A 16,202-nucleotide genomic window follows, 5' to 3' on the forward strand; every position below is an offset into this window, starting at 1 on the left:
TATAAACATTAAGATGAATAAAAAGATCTCCCTTGGGAAGAAAACATAAAGAAGCTTTCAAAGGAAAAAAAAAGCCAGCAGATTTCAAAAACAGAGGGAACAAAAGCCAGCCAATGACTGATTGCTCCTCCCAGCACTCTCTCCAAGCAAGAAGCCAGCCAAGTACTGAATTGGAACTAATATACCGAAGCTATAAATTCTTTGGGCCCCGAAAGATGGGGGGGCCACTTTGGCAGGGCTACTTTGCACATCGTAATGACGTCTTCTCACACTAAATCATGCGCTTTCATGCCTACTCCACACATGTATTTTTGAGATCCCAAATAGCTGCCTTCGATCATGGATCCCCCTGATCGAAGACCTCTTCGAATGTGTCCACAAATTCTCTGGGGTTTTGGATGCCATCTGTGAGACACATGCAACGTGTCTTCAAGTTCCGGGGAAAGAGAGAGGATGGAAAGACTAGGGTGTCTTCTTCCCAGGTTTGACCAACGCGCCCTCTGTCCATTTTTTGCTTTAAAAATAGGATCTTTAGCACACAGATTGGGGAAGAAATCAGAAATCCAAATAAATAAGAATATTCGTTAAAATAACTAGCAGACAAATAAGATAGATGGTCAGAAATTTCTGGCCCACTCATTTATTAATATCTCCTGGTTTGTGCTGAAGTGCACCCACTGGAGTTCTCTCTCACTTTCTCCAGAGTCTGAAGCCTTTTGGCTCATTTTCAAATGTTTTATAAATTTCTTAAAGAGTCGTTTTATAAAGAACCTTTTATATGTTATTGTACCACTATATCATATTATGGCCATAGTGTCGACTTGATATTAGAAACGATCACAAAAATATATGCTTGTATCTTCTCTTAAAATATGTGAAGCTGAGCTGAGTGAGTTTGGGGACACTTAACTTTTAAGAATACTAGCTTTTTAAAAAAAAATACTGATAATAGCAATAAATTGTCAAACTTGTGAGCCTAATTAAAGTCAACAGAATAAAAAACAGGAACCTAACACCATCTCATAGCTTGGGGCCTACAAAACTAGTCAAAACGTGAAATGTGTTGCGATAAAGGCATTTGCTTGGTGAGTATATTTATTGCTCAGTCCGTCCTATTTTTCTTTCATCCTCCCTGAAGTTAAAGAAACGGCAGAAACACACTTAAATTATAGTTTTCACAGTTTGGGTTGGATACATGTTTTTTTGTGCTCTCCTTGGGGACTCTTGAGGTCTCTCTAGTTGAAGAGTATAAGGTATGGAGTCGGATACTCAGTCACTTCCTGCCCTAGGTACAGAAACTCTGAGTAGAAAAATAAGTGCCAAAGGCCTAAAGACAAACCACTCACATCACTGCAATCATTGTCCACATGTTGGCTTCAGCTCTTCATTTATGTCAACCCCATGTCTTATTCCCTTTCATGTGGGTCCTTATTTGCAGGTCCTTCGGTTGTTAAAGGCTCGTGTAGGTTAACGTAGCAAGCTCCATTAGTGAGCTTTGGGGAGAATAAATCGAACGAGGTCAAAGGGAAAGGAAAACAGCAGAGTCTACTTGAGCATCAGAAAAGAAATCCTGCTCTGGCCGCGGTCCCTAACGCCCATGCTCTTCCTCTTGGTCTCTGTGAAGCGTCATCAGAAACTTCCCAGCATTCAGATTTCTGACACCTTAAGCTGAGTAATCCTAGAGCTTCCGATTGCTCATTCTTATCATTTTTTCTTTCTAATTACCAGTCTCTCCTTTGCCTTCAATTTGAATTTCCTTCTTCTGTATACCTAGGCTGAGCACGGCATCCGCTTTCATCCATTTAAAATGCTCTTTAATCGACTCCAGCATCAACCACGTGTGAGGGGGGCAGGGTGTCCGCATAAGTTAGGTATTCCTGGAATTTCTGAATAATAATCTTTGACATTCGAATAGCAGGTTGCAGTTTGTAAAGTACTTCCACGCCCAATGTGTTATCCGATGCTCACCGTAACCCTATGAAATAGACAAGGAGGTCGCTGGAGACACGGAGGCCCAGGGAGGTTTGTCCAGGATCACGTGACTGCTGGATATTGACTGTTCCCCGGGCTCTTTCTAATACACCTGTTCTCCCAACATAACAAGGCAGAATTGTCTATTTGTCAGCTGTGATTTTTAACATCCTACTGAAAGCCCAGGATCAGAGGCAGAGGAGACCAATAAATTACCATACCTGAGATCCTTAGCCTTCCCCGAAGCTAAGAGGGTAAGGGATAAGAATTTTTAACGCAGATAAAAAATTAATTTAAATTGTGTTGAATTAAACATACACACAAACGTGGTTAGTCAGGCACCAGTGAAATGACATATTTCTTCAGTGTTTCATCCACCTCTAAAAAAGTTATTGTCCTCGTAAAGATTCCGTGGACTCATGCCTACTTTTCGTCAGCAGGACTCGTAACCATTCCCTTTGTCACTGGTTGAATCCTCGGAATCTGCCTATATTAAATGTGCTCCACATTCACCAAAAAGTGAAGTTTCCTATAGAAAATTACAACTTAGGAAAAACAAATAAACTCTACTGTGCTCTCAGTTCTGCTAACTAGCTACCTTTCACCATTTTTGCCCAGGGAGGAAGAAGTACAAAGCCTGCTTATCAAGCCATGGGTGTGAGCAAATATCTTTGTATCCAAAAACGAGAGCCAAAGAGACCACATCAGGATGAGGCCACTGGTTGGGCCAACAGGATAAGCTGCCAAATGGGTAAATATAAGCTGCAACTCCCCCAAAGAACAATTGCTCAAATACAGAATAAGAAGACACAAATCCACAGGAGTGAGTGAGGGAAACATCCAGATATCAAGTCAACAGTGAAATCGCAGGAAGAGGCAGCTCCCTGTGAGCCAACTCAGCATTAGCCGCCTGCGTGGAAGCCATATGTCCCGCTCAGGGAAGCAGAGCATTCTTTCCTAAAATGACTTGTCCAAACTATGCCTGAGGACTGGGGTCACTTCTGAGTGTGCCTTTTAGGAGCATACATAAGAAAGGAGACATTCAGAGAGAGAACCGATAATGTCATTCTGACCACGCCTGTCACATTGGGGATTAAATAGATATTAGCAACCGGTGCCTGAGGCATGAATATGAGGAACTGCAGAAGGCATTGGACCTGCTCGTTCTGGTTAAAGGCTCAGATCTACGAGACTACCCCCACCCCTGCCTCAGAGGCCAATCTCAAGTCCAGGTTGTCGCCTGTGCTTCTGATCAGCTGGCTACAGTTCAGAAGTTCCCACAACCCCTCTTAAGGTCTGAGTAAGGTCTAGAGTGGCTCACAGAACTCAGAGAAACATTTTACTCACTAGATTACTGGTATAATATAAAAGAATATGACTCGGGAACAACCAGATGGAAGAGATGCGAGGGGTAAGGTATGGAGGAAGCTCCCAAGACCTCAGCACATGTTCGCCAGCCCAGAGGCACCTCCAGACCTCATCCTTCTTGGTTTCATGGAGGCTTCATGACATAGGCAGGACTGATCAACTCATTGGTCACTGGTGATTGAACTCAGTCTTCAGCTCCTCTCCCCTCCCAGGAGGAGATCGGGGTGGGACAGAGAATTCCAACCCTCTAATCACAAGGTTGGCTTCCCGGGCCACCTGGCTCCATCCTTAGGTTACCTCGAGGCTTTCCAAAAGTTACCTCATTAACACAACAAAAAGCACCTGCTATTATCACCCAGGAAATCCCCAGGATTTTAGGAGCTCTGTGTGGGAATGAGACTTAGATTCAATATACATTTGTCTAAGATCCTGTGCAGGCTTTTTCTTACCTCCCATTTTTCCCTGTGTACCAGACATCTCCACCTGACACCTCAGCACCACCTCAAGGTCAGCGGGACATTTCTGCCCCCACTATGTCCCTAAGGCAGAACAGAGTGAATTTACAGCCCTTGGTAGCCCGAATCTGGAAAACAAAGCTTTTCGTATCTAGTAGTTTATATAAACATTTCATGCTCTTATATTAGAATAATAATGTATTTTTCCCAAACTTTGATCACAATGAGCTCTCTAGAAATATTTGTCGGATTTATCTGTAACTTCATATGACTCCATACGTGCTAAGGTTTGACAGCCATAATTTGAAAAGTGTGAAAATTGGGGCATTCACTATTCTAGCTCTTTCTTTTCTCCCAGCTTCTCCATGACAGTTTCCTCTCTGTTATAAATTGAAGTTTCATTGCCTCTTCTCTCTTCTTTCCAGCCCACTTCTGAGTCTCAGGCTCCGGCCTGGGAGGCTGACCCTCTGCCCAGTCCTCCTCATAACTGTCTGTCTCTAAGCTGTATATATTCTAAATACTTTCCAATACAATGATTCCTCTGTTTGTCCACTCCTTCCAGGCAATAGCATTTTCCTTTTAAATTCACTCTAAGCACCTCTATCAGAATAATTAAGTTACTAATGCTTACATGTATCAACCTTGATAAAAATCGGTAATGACCCCCAGTAAATGGGAGTTTGCATTAAGTCCAAAGGTTTTTGGACTGACCCCTTCATTTTATGTGCAAGATTTCCTCTGAAGACATACTTTTCTTTAAAATATCCAGGTTGGTCATTGTTGTGAACGTGCTGCATGTGCGCCGGGGGCCACGTGCCGTGAGTGATCCCAAGAGGGGTAAGACAGGAGCTTACGGTAAGATAACGACACAAAACACGCCCTCAGGTAACTCTGATTTGAGGAGAAAATAATCAGTGCTTTCAGAGAATCGCAAACATCAGACCCACACGCCTCCAAGAAGGAGGTGCTATTTCTGGCTCTGACAAGGGATTCCGTATTTGGAATCCGCTTGGAAGGGTGACTAAGACGTGGGCAGAAGAGACTTTGGAAAGAGGAGCAGTGTGACCAATACCAATAAAGTCTAAAAGCACCTCGTGCGGGCTGCAGTCCAGCTGGGTCACACGTACGACAGGAAGCGCAGCCGGCAGGAACAAGTTTAGGGAAGCAGGTTGGGGCCGAGTCCCAAGGAGCCCCACACCTGTCATCTAAAAAAAGGAGAGAGCCAGATAGCGATGTCTCTGTCCTGCCCGGACCATGCCTGGTGTCCCTCTCTCCCCCTGCCGACGTAGTGCTGTGCTGACTTTTCTAACCACCCTGCCAGGCAGTGGCACATGCTCAGCCAGCCTGGGCTGCCCGATTCCTCACTCAGCCTCTGAGCTTCAATTTCCTTATCTCTGAAATGAAGCTGAAACTTCCACCTGGGGTGTAAGCTGAAAAAGTAAGACAATTGTGCTCAATTAAAATAAGTGGCAGGTGTGACTGTTAAGAGGGATATCGAAAATATCTGACAATCAGATTGGCACAGGCACTAATCAATCAGAATGATCACCGGACATGAAGAACATGAAGCGGCTGTTGATACTACGGTCATTTCATCATTATCGGTACATAGCAACTCATCACTTCGCTTTAATTCTCTAATCAGTTAAATCATTACCAGGTAAGAAAATTGTAAAGCATGTGAGGGCGAGCATGTCTCAGAAAGCTTTGTGTTTTCTCAAACATTAGCATGATGTTTGGAAATATTTATCCGTTAGCTTGGGCCAAGAGAGATTCTATTCCCACGAACGCCCTCAAGTTTTTCGTATTTGCCCTTGTCAAGTCCACGATATTTGCCAAGAAGGAAAATCGGTTCAAAATGAACATGAAAGTGTTTGTTAAAGTAAAAAATGCAACATATTCTTGAGCCAAGATTACCACTTCTGGACATTTTCTGTTAGAAATAAAAAAGTCAACGTACAGAAATGTAGGCAAGTAAGTGGTCGTTGCAACTTTATCTGAAATGGCGAACTACTAACACGTCCTTCAAAACCTGGGTGACTCGGTGCACTGTAGATTCTCCACACATGGGCTTCGATGCAGCTGTGGAGAAGTCATCACATTCAAAGGCTGCTGTCACAGTCCGGGTGGCAAGGACAGCAGCCACCGACTTCTCACAGTTCTGGAGGCTGGGTCTGCAATCGGGCTGCTGGCACGGTCAGGTCCTTGGTGAAGTCCTCGTCTTGGTTCACACACAGTCATCTTCTGCGTTCTCACATGGTGGAAAGAGAAAGCTATGGTCCCTTCATTTCCTTACGAGCTTCCGCCCTCACGATGTCCTCTAAACCTAATTATCTCCCAAAGGTTTCATCTCCAGATCCGTCACGCTGGGGACTAGGATGTCGACATATGATTCTTCGTAGGAGGACACAACCGTTCAGTCCGTAGCAGATGTGGTCAAGTGAGAAAAGAAAATTAATGAATACCGCGTTTAGTATGACGCGGTAAACATAAAAAGAATGGGCATGCGTGTTTGTATAAGCAAAGAAAGGTTATAGGGGAAAATGCATCCAATTGTTAATGGTGGTTACATCAGAGCAGAATAAGAAGGAGATATGGGGACATTTTAAATTTGATGTTAGCCTCTGCTGCAGGGTTTAAATATTCACTAAGAGAATGTATTACTTTTGATGTTCCAAATACTGACTTAACAAAACCATGAACCTGTAACCCACAGCAACAGCCTTGCTCATGCTTCTTGGTGTGTGATTCTGATCTGTACCTCCCTGGTGATCTAGTCTCTTGAGAATGTACTTCTTTAAGGGCAGTGGCTGAATACTGTCTACACTCCCAGTACCGGGATGGGGGGCCAACAGGAGCCTCGCCCTCACCCCTCGACAAGAGGGCCCATCGCGATTCCAGGGCTGACGTGGCCCACCCTGCCCATGATGGAGTGAGCGGGCTGCCTGCAGAGCCTGGCGGTGTGGCTGCACATCTCAAAGACAAGGAGCATCCAGACGTGGAAAGAGAGGCAGGGACGAGGGCCTCCCGGGTCATTACGACCTTCCCAATAAGAGGGACTTAAGCAATCATGGCAGGTGAACCGGTCTGTGCAGATTCACAGCTGAGTCCCGACTGGGAACGATCGGCCAGGTAATTACAAAGTTCGGGTTTCTGGGTGAAGAATTGGAAGCAGTGGCGGCGTTTTATGTAAGTCTACTTAAAGCCACGTGGCCTGAAATAGAGCCCCTTTGAAAAGGATCACACTGTTCACGAGAGACCAGAAAAATAGATTATACTGAAAATGAGACCAAAAAATCCATTTTTTTTCCCTCTGACTAAATTTGCCAACGTTTTAAAACTTCTATTCACTTTGGGCTCTTGAAGTACTCTAGGTCTAAACTCCAAATATAGGTTACAGACCGTGGCATAAAATCCTTTTAGGGCACTGATTTCTTTTTGAGTGTAAGGAAATAGTGCTAACATTTTACAGATCCACAAAACTACGAGTGACCTTCCCAGATGAAGGGAACCAAAATCCCCTCATTCCAAGGTCAGCTGGACCTTCAGGCTCCGTCACTTCCCAGAAACACAGCTAGCGAACATTCTCCGTCTTCTTTCTTTCTTTTATTGGTTTTTAATTGTAGTAGAATACACATAATATAAAATTTACCATCTTTACCGTTTTTAAGCGCACAGATATGGTATTAAGTATATTCATGTTGTTGTGCAACCAATCTCCAGAACTTTTTTGTCTTCCTAAACTGAAACCTCGTAGCCATTAAACACCCATTCCCTCCCTCCCCTGCCCCTGGCAACCACCATTCTGGTCTCTATTTCTGTGAGTCTGACTGCTCTACAAACCACATATGCGTTGATTCACGCAACATTTGTCCTGGTTTATTTCACAAAGCATAATGTCTTCAAGGTTCATCCACGTTGTAGCATGTGTCAGAATTTCTTTCCTTTTAAAAGCTGAATAATACTCCATTGATGTATAGACCATCTTTTATATATCCATTCTTCCACTAACAGACACCTGGGTTGCTTCCACCACTTGGCTCTTGTGAATAATGCTGCTGTGAACATGAGTGTGCGAACATCTCTTGGAGACCCTGCTTTCAACTCCATTGGATATACACTTAGAAGTGGGATTGCTGGATCATACAGCAATTCTGTGTTTAATGTTTTGAGGAACCTCCATCCTGTTTTCCAGACCTTCTTCCTTCCTCCACTTGGCAGTTAACCATGTCTCTTGTTTATTTTCCTCTCACAGGCCCCTACTTCTCAGTTTATTGTGTGCATTCTTCCGTGTCTCCCAGACTGATCTGGCCGCATGGGTGCCAACGCTGCTTCTCAAACATGTCAGGCTTAGTACTGGCCCTGATGTTTGTACCAGCTGTTCCTCTGCCCAGAGCTCCCTTCCCACTTTCTACAAGTCATCTCTCAACTTCCCCTCAGCAGAGAGTCCTTCCCTTTCCACGCCCCAGTGACTCTACTGTCCCGGGGCTGGATCCGTTCTCCCTCCAGCAGGTATCTGCTTATTTGTTGATTTGTTCCCACCCGTCTTCTCCCTCTGGAAAGTGAGCTCCAGGTAAGCCCCCATTTTGTTTACTGCTTGCTGTATACTCTGTGCCTGCACTTACTAGGCGCCTAATAGTTCTCGTTAATACGCACTTTGTAGGGAAAATCATGCCAACAAAATTCAGGATTCATTATTTTTAACCCATTTCTCTATTTAGAAAAAAAAGTACAGCTCGCTGTCAGCTTTAATTTAATTTTACATAAACATGCTCTTTGAGGCTGAAGCAAATCTGACTGGTTTTCAGTGTGAAAATAAAACATAAAAACTGTTCTTCGGAGTTATTTCTAAACAGAACTCATCTCTAATCCCAATGTAACAGAAATGCATACGTAAATCGGATTCGGCAGATGAATCCTCAGCTAACAATGGTTTGAGAACGATGTTAACATCACACATAGGAACGCTACATTTTCTAGAATTCGACATTTTCGGTGATCGAGAATTACTATATTTTGTCAATGGAAATACCTCTACTAACAACAGAGTGCTATAAATAGAATGACGTCATTGTTTCTAAAGACTATCGATATACTAGAGCAATGCGAAAATAACATTAAAAGCGAGATATTTCGTGGCAAACTTTGGGGGTCAGGTTAGGACTGTGACCCACGAGTTATCTCGGGGTAAACGGTGCAGCCACAAGCACCGCCAGTAAGCATTCTTGGGGCAAATGGGAACTGGGTTAAAATAGTGCTGGGTTACCAATATATTTTCAATTTGGTTAAGAATAAAATATAAAATTTCTCAAAACTTTAGGTTCTTAGGTTTTATGACTTTAAGATAAAGTTATGAAATACCTTTCTTTTTTTTCTCATTGTTTTACCCAAAACCTTTGTGCCCACTTAGGTAGGTTTACATGAGACGGCTACTCTCGAATATGCCTTATCCTGATGTAGCAGGACTTTATATATTCACAGTACATGCATTCACATTACAAATGCTGCTTATAAATTGCCCTTTTATTTACGACTCTACGTTAGACAGATTCTCGTGTCAATAAACGCAATGCGGCATCATCGTTTTAATGCCTGAAGGATTGTACCATGTGGATGAGCCTTAGTAGGAACGACAGTGACAGTAGCGAAAATTTATAGAGCACTTATAATATGGCAGGTGTTTTGTTAAGGACTTAACATGCATCACTTCATTTAATTCTCTCAACAACGCTGACGTGTGATCAATCGTATCTGGGCCACTCATGAAGAAGTAATGATTGAGAAAGTCATCTGCCCAGATCCAGACCCAGGCCTGTCTGACTCCTGGTGTGCAGCTTAGAAATATATACAAATTTTCTTGCAAAAATATGTTGTGAGTTTATAATGCTTTTTGCCCACAACTTGGCCATCGTTGTGTATCTCATCATTGCTTTAATATGCATTTTTATGACTGCCATTGTTATATTTTTTGTTTTATAAATGGCCTGTTTGTGAAGGCTTGTTGTTTGGCCTGTTGTTTTATAAATGGCTTGTTTGTTTGGCTTGTTTTTCTATTGAGGTATATCTTTCTCTTATAGCCATAGAAACTCTTTGTGTTTGGGCTATCAATCCCTTGTTCATATTATTCCTAGTTTATTTTTCTCATGTATAGGTTTTATCATTGAACTAAAGATCTTCATTTTGATGTAGCTGAATCTTTCCTTGGTTTATAGTTTTGAGCCCAGGATCATTGACATACTCACTAAAGTTTTTATCCAATCATTTTAGTTTTTTTTTTTTTCCTTAAATTATTTAATTATTCTGAAATGTGAGGGGGGAGGGTAAATTGTGAGGTAGGGATCCAAATTTGCTTATTTCTAAATTCTTAGCCAAAAACTTCAATTAATGTTTATAAATTATATCTTCTGTCTAATGATCTGAGATGCCATTTTTTGGGTCATATATACTCAAGTGTTCTACAGTCGCCATTTCAGTGACCAATTTTATTTTCTCGCACCGGCACTGCACTGCTTTTAATGTCTGGTAAGACTAGTTGTATCCCCTTTCGCTTTTCTTCTCTTAAAATAAATCATGGTTAATTTTTCATATATATATATATATTTTTTTAAATATATAGGGGGAAATGACTTAAGGTTTTGAATCTGTAGAATAATTTAGATAAAAAATTTTCTTTTTCCAATTTAGGTTTTCTGCATCTAAAAAATATATCTATCCCTCCTTATTTATTCAAGTCTTTGTTTATATTCTTTTTTAAAAGTGTTTTAGTTTTCTTTAATCAAGTCCTACACCATATTACTCGTTAATTTTATGCCTAAGAATTTATCACTGCTGTTGTGATTGAGACCTTTTCTTTCTATTATATTTTCTATGTATATATTGTTGATAAAGTTTTAAAAATTATTTGACAAAACGAGTCTTTGGGTGAGGATGTGAAACAATGAGAACTTGTATATGCCACTGGTCCAAACAGGAATTGAGCACACTTGGGAGATGTGGGGCGGGCTCTCCCCAGTTCCTGGTCCACACTCTAGATGCCTGGGGTCTGCAGAAACACTCACATTTGCGAAAAGAGAACTTATATATGATAGTTCGTGACAGCAAATGGTAGGATAAGTAGAGCTAGATTCATGCACTGGAATAAGTAATACATAGCAATGAGATGCATGTGATAGAGTCCCAGGCACTCATCCGAGTGTACCCCACAAACATGATGCTGACCCAAACAGGTAAGCTGAAAAACAACTCTTCCAGTAGGATGCCATTTCGATGAGGAATTGAACAAACAGTAATGGAATTTGAGAAATTGTGTATATTTCATAAAAGTATTAAACATTACGTGCAAATGATACACATCAAATTCGCGATGAGGACTGCCTCCAAGGCAAGGGTGTGATCACAGGGTGAATACACAGGGCTACAACTGCATCAGCGAGTTCTTATTTTTTAAGACAAATAGTGGCTACACAGGCACTTATATAGTTTTCTGGCATTGTTCTGTGTGTCTCAAATTACCTTATACTAAGTTATAAGTAAAAACGCTATTGTTTTTTGTACACTCATTTGGTAACCAGATGGCTTATTCAGTTTTCTTGTTGTTTCTAGAGTTTTTTCACTGAATTTTGTTGGAGTTTCCAGGAAGATAATCATATCTTCTGAAAATAACAGTTAGCTTTGTCTTATCAGGTTATAGAACTCTGATTTAAAATTTTCCCCCATTTCATTAAATAGCACTTAGAGAACAATGTTGAATGATGGTGATAAAAGTGGACTATTCTAAGATTTCGCCACCAAACACGATGCTGGCTATTACTCTGATGCAATAATAAGGCTTATGTGACTTACAGGTGTGGAGTATGATGACGCATACATATAGATGCAGTTTGTTTAATACAATATACACATATATTTGATGGACATGTGTGTATGATGTGTACACACATGTGACTGATATATGTAAATGACGTGCACGCATACATATAACTGACGTGTGTATAATTGATGTTCACATAGTGCGAATGATCTGTGTGATATGATGTGCACGTGTGTGGTGGTTGATGTGCATATAATGTTATACACACGTGATTGATGTGTGTATAAAAATGTGTGTCTTGCATGCGATATCTCATATCTTATAACATGATATCTTACCATCTATTTTACTAAAAATTCGGGGCCTCATATATGCGTTAAATATCATTTTTTACATATAATTTTCTCATTTAATCTATGAAAAGAGTACACTATATTAGTAGATTTTTCTCACGTGAAACCGTACCTTCATTCCTGGAGACTGATCTTCAGGTCTTATTTTTTGAGCACGTGGCCGTGTTTTATCTGCTGATGCTGCTGCTGACGATGTTTTGCAGTCAGTCGTACATTTCCCTCACTTGTGCTTCCCGTTGGTAGCAGAGTTGATCTGACATCAGGAAAGAAGAGAGAACATTTGTTCTTTCTGCTTTAGAACAGAGCCTAAGAATTGTTGGTTCCCTTGGCGACGAGAAAGCACAGATTTCGAGGTGGGGGACATGGAGTCCTTCTTTGACAGTTTTATGGATTTACCCCTTTCTATCACTTTCTTTTCATCGTTAGGAATGAAATCGAAAAGCGGCATCACGTTCCGACCACCACAGTTAGAGCCTTCCACAGACATTTCTCCACTGCAGGTAAGATAATTCTTGTGTAAATGGAAGACATGTTCGACCACCACTTACGCAGTGCGTATTTTATTTGAGGGTTTTTTGGTTTTTATTCAGACTTCCCTTTGCAAATAAAACAAAACAATCTCCTTTAGTCTTCCTGTTATGATTACTCAAATTAAAGATAGCTGAGCGGGGAGAAATTGCCAGTTTTCTATCTGAGCTATGACAATCTCGATATGGTAAATAGTACATTTTCAGCCGGTCACAGAGCCTTAGAGTAACTAGCTACCTTCTTGCTAAGAAAGGAAAACTAACAAAGAGATTTCATGGGGGAAAAAGATAAGGTAAAAATAGTCTTCTTTACAGCAGGATTTTAAGAGGGCGACTATAAGAAATCTCATATTTCTTTCTTAATGTTGACGCCATGAGTTGACAGTAGAGGTCAACTGAGATTATTGGCTGGAAAAGTTTTAAACAGAGAAGTAAAAAATCCAATATCTTGGTCATAGCAACGGGGTTAAAGCCAGCCTGTGGGAAATTCTGAACAAAGGCTTTCTGTGCCGCAGCAGAAAAATATCGTTGTATGTAATTCTTAACTTTTTAAAGCAAGCTCGTGTTGTTTTACCACATAGCCTTTTTAACCGTGATTACAAAGACTGTTATTGTTTCGTAAATGTTCCCAGTCAATATTCACTTAAAATCTTTCTCTCATTGTTTTAGTAATTCCAAGAAATGATAATAGGACCCAAGCATCATATACCAGGAGGTTCATTATCACTTTTCAACATGTATTTCTGGAATACTGTGAACCTCTTTAAAGCCTGAATTAATATTGGATGTGCTCATAACCACATGAAAATAATCAGCTTCTCTTCTCTCTTTGTTTTAATTAAAATGTGGGAGCTTTGCTCTCCTCTGACCGGTGCTGTGGGGTGACGCAGAGACTTGCCTGCTAGTGGGCAAAGACCAAGAACAGCAGCGGCAACAAGTTAACTGTGACCTTTAAAGCCAGGATCATCTCAGTTTCCACTTGAGGTGACACTTCTTTCACTGTCCTTCCCAGGGGAGGCATTAGAATGATGGGTGACAGCAGTGCCTTTGCAAGCCAATAACTGGAGCATCTTGATTCTTCCATTTACTTCAACGATGTTCAGCAATTTAATTTCTAAACCACAGTTTCACATCATATAGATGTCTCTACAATAGGGTTCTGAGAATTTTAAAAATACTATTTATAAAAGGCTAAGCGTGTTGCTCAGCATTTTGCCTTGTTCTTAGACAATATTTCAAAGACATCGACTAGTTACTTCGAACAACATTATCTGCTCTATTTCTGAATTCCTATAACAATGTATAAGAATTTTATGTTCTTGATATATTTATCATCTTTTAAAAAGTAATATGATCAGTATCTGAATGATGATGATGTAGGACCACTCGCTCTTAGGCTGTGCACTTGTACTTATGTTTATGTCTGTGCTAAGTGAAGGTCAAAAACCTGGCAGCAGACGGCACAGAGATTTCACCGTAGTTTAAAGAGAGAAACATGGGGTAAGAAATGAGATGTCACCCAGCACCCAGGAGCATCAGCTAGCCAAACTCCACCCCCGAGCTGTGGTAGTGAGCCTCATATTTGGGCCACAAGCAAGTTAGGTCCACTATCTTGGGACAATTAGTGGGCCATGAGCATAGTGGCAATTATGCAGTGATGATTTTTTTTCATTAAATAACATTTTTACTTTTCATAATTGGCTTCTGTAGATAATGCATCATTGATTTAAAATGAGATCATAATTAAAAAGAAACATTTAAAAGTCATAATTGGCATTCACAATTCACTTGCTTTATACGATGTACCACACTCTTAAGTGCTTTATATACATTATTTATTTACATACATACTTCACATTCTTTAATTCTTGCTAAAACACTAAATTCCTACTACTGTTTTATTCTCATCTTATAGATGAGGACAGCAAGGAACAGAGAAGTTACGTAACTTACCCAAATCCAAAAGACTCCAGAGCAGCAGCCTCAGGCTTTAATGTCCGTGCTTTTAACCACTACGCAGTGGACCTTTCACAATGAGTCACTCCAATGACAGTCCATCCTGGGGAAAATCATAATACAAGTTGACAAGAAGGAACTGTAAATCCATTCTTAAGTCCATTGTAAGCAATTCAGTTTCAAGAAAACATCATCCATCAAAGAAAATTATATTAGATGTAAATGTTGTTGGTTTCACAGTTTAGTTTATGTATAATTTATAAATATGTTATACTATAATCCCAAGAAATTTATAATTAGCTTTATGTTTATATTTAAATAGCTTTATAATAAAATAGTTTGTCAACACTGAAGGGTCAGAATAGTTTTATAGGGTCCCCGCATCTCAAATTTAAGAGCACAGTGGCCTAACATTTCTCATTGAGCTCACTCACTCTGGCACTAAAAAAATCTTTCCTGCTCCAAGGCTCAGTAGAATACTTTTTCTTCTCATAAATCTTGGCCTTAAAATAATATGGAAGAACACGCCACCCAGGCTCTAGGGTAGAAGCCCAGCGCTTCGGCCTCCAGGTGTTCTCAACAACCCCTCAGGACTTCTCTTTGCCTTTGGTTCACTCCTTTGTACCATGTATGTGTCCATCTCCTCAACAAAGTGTCCACCTCAGTGAGGACAGGGCCAGCACCCTCCTCACCCGTTCACACCCTCCACGCAGAACAACAGGGTTCGACACATAGCAGGTGCCCGATGAATGTCTGTTAAAAGAATCCAACCAAAGGCCAAGACCACCGTGCATTGTTCATTTGTCCATTCGTGTTTCTTACAGCATCTCAGGGCATGAGAGTAAGTTCCATAACCTCACTGCAGCACTTCCGCCAAGACCCACCTGGTCTGAACTTGAACGCTCAGAATGAGAGCTCGCTGCTGAATGAGGTAGCACACTTTGGGGTCACCTTGGATGGTTAAGAAGTCCATTCTGAGATTCTACTGGACAATCTGCCATTTTGCCCCATTTCGTCCAGTTCTGCTCTCTGGTGTTGACTGATTTGAACCTAATCCACACAACAATTCATGGAGACACCCATGACGGGCATTTTTAAATCTCCATTTCACCAGGGAAACTAAGGCCCAGACACTGTGAAAGATTTGCCCGATGTCACACAGCTAGTGAGAATGGAAGCAGGAATGGTGTCAAACATTTCAACATAAACTTGGAATCTGGACAGAAAGCTACTAGATGCTTGGAACCATGTCCTGAGTCTGTTTGCACCCTCCTTACCACTTGGCCTAGTCCACAGTAGATTTATAACAAGTGCTCCTTCAGTGGATGAATAAGTGTATAAATCAATGACTCTGGGGCCATAAATACAGGCTAAATACCCAGATACTGTACCCTACACTTATCGTTGGATGCAGCAATTAGCCTCTGGTGCTTCGTGGACCAAAGCCACAAGGCGATTCATGAAACTGTTTGGAGATACAGGACTCTGGCAAGAATCTGGCCAAAAATGAAACGCAACAATATGCTTTGAAAGAAGCAGTGATTGGTATGTTGGCTCAAGATGCACACAACATGGGAACAGCCTGACCCACTGTTCGGCTCCGTGTTAGCATTTTTCCGAATTCTTGAAATATATGTAGCAAGAACCCCAAAAGGAGAGGGGTGAGATCTGCTCGCCCGGGCTCAGGGCACACACATCACCACTTTTCCCCCGCCCCAGTTCCCTAGGAGGTCAAGTGGGCAAAAACCAGAATGTGAGGAAG

At 41.2% G+C, this 16,202-nt stretch overlaps 1 long non-coding RNA gene across 1 annotated transcript in view; it reads right to left on the minus strand.

Moving 5' to 3' along the window:
• Window positions 1-14,543, minus strand: part of LOC120586262 (uncharacterized) — a 36,961-nt gene extending 22,418 nt beyond the window's left edge. The window contains exons 1-2 of the long non-coding RNA XR_005648664.1: window positions 14,438-14,543; window positions 12,070-12,210 (exon numbers count right to left, since the gene is read on the minus strand). This is a non-coding gene — a long non-coding RNA (uncharacterized LOC120586262). The remainder of the gene's footprint in view (window positions 1-12,069; window positions 12,211-14,437) is intronic.
• Between the last annotated feature and the right edge of the window lie 1,659 nt (window positions 14,544-16,202).

This window comes from Pteropus medius, unplaced genomic scaffold (genome assembly GCF_902729225.1).
Source record: "Pteropus medius unplaced genomic scaffold, Ma_sr-lr_union100, whole genome shotgun sequence".
Classification (NCBI taxonomy): Eukaryota; Metazoa; Chordata; class Mammalia; order Chiroptera; family Pteropodidae; genus Pteropus; species Pteropus medius.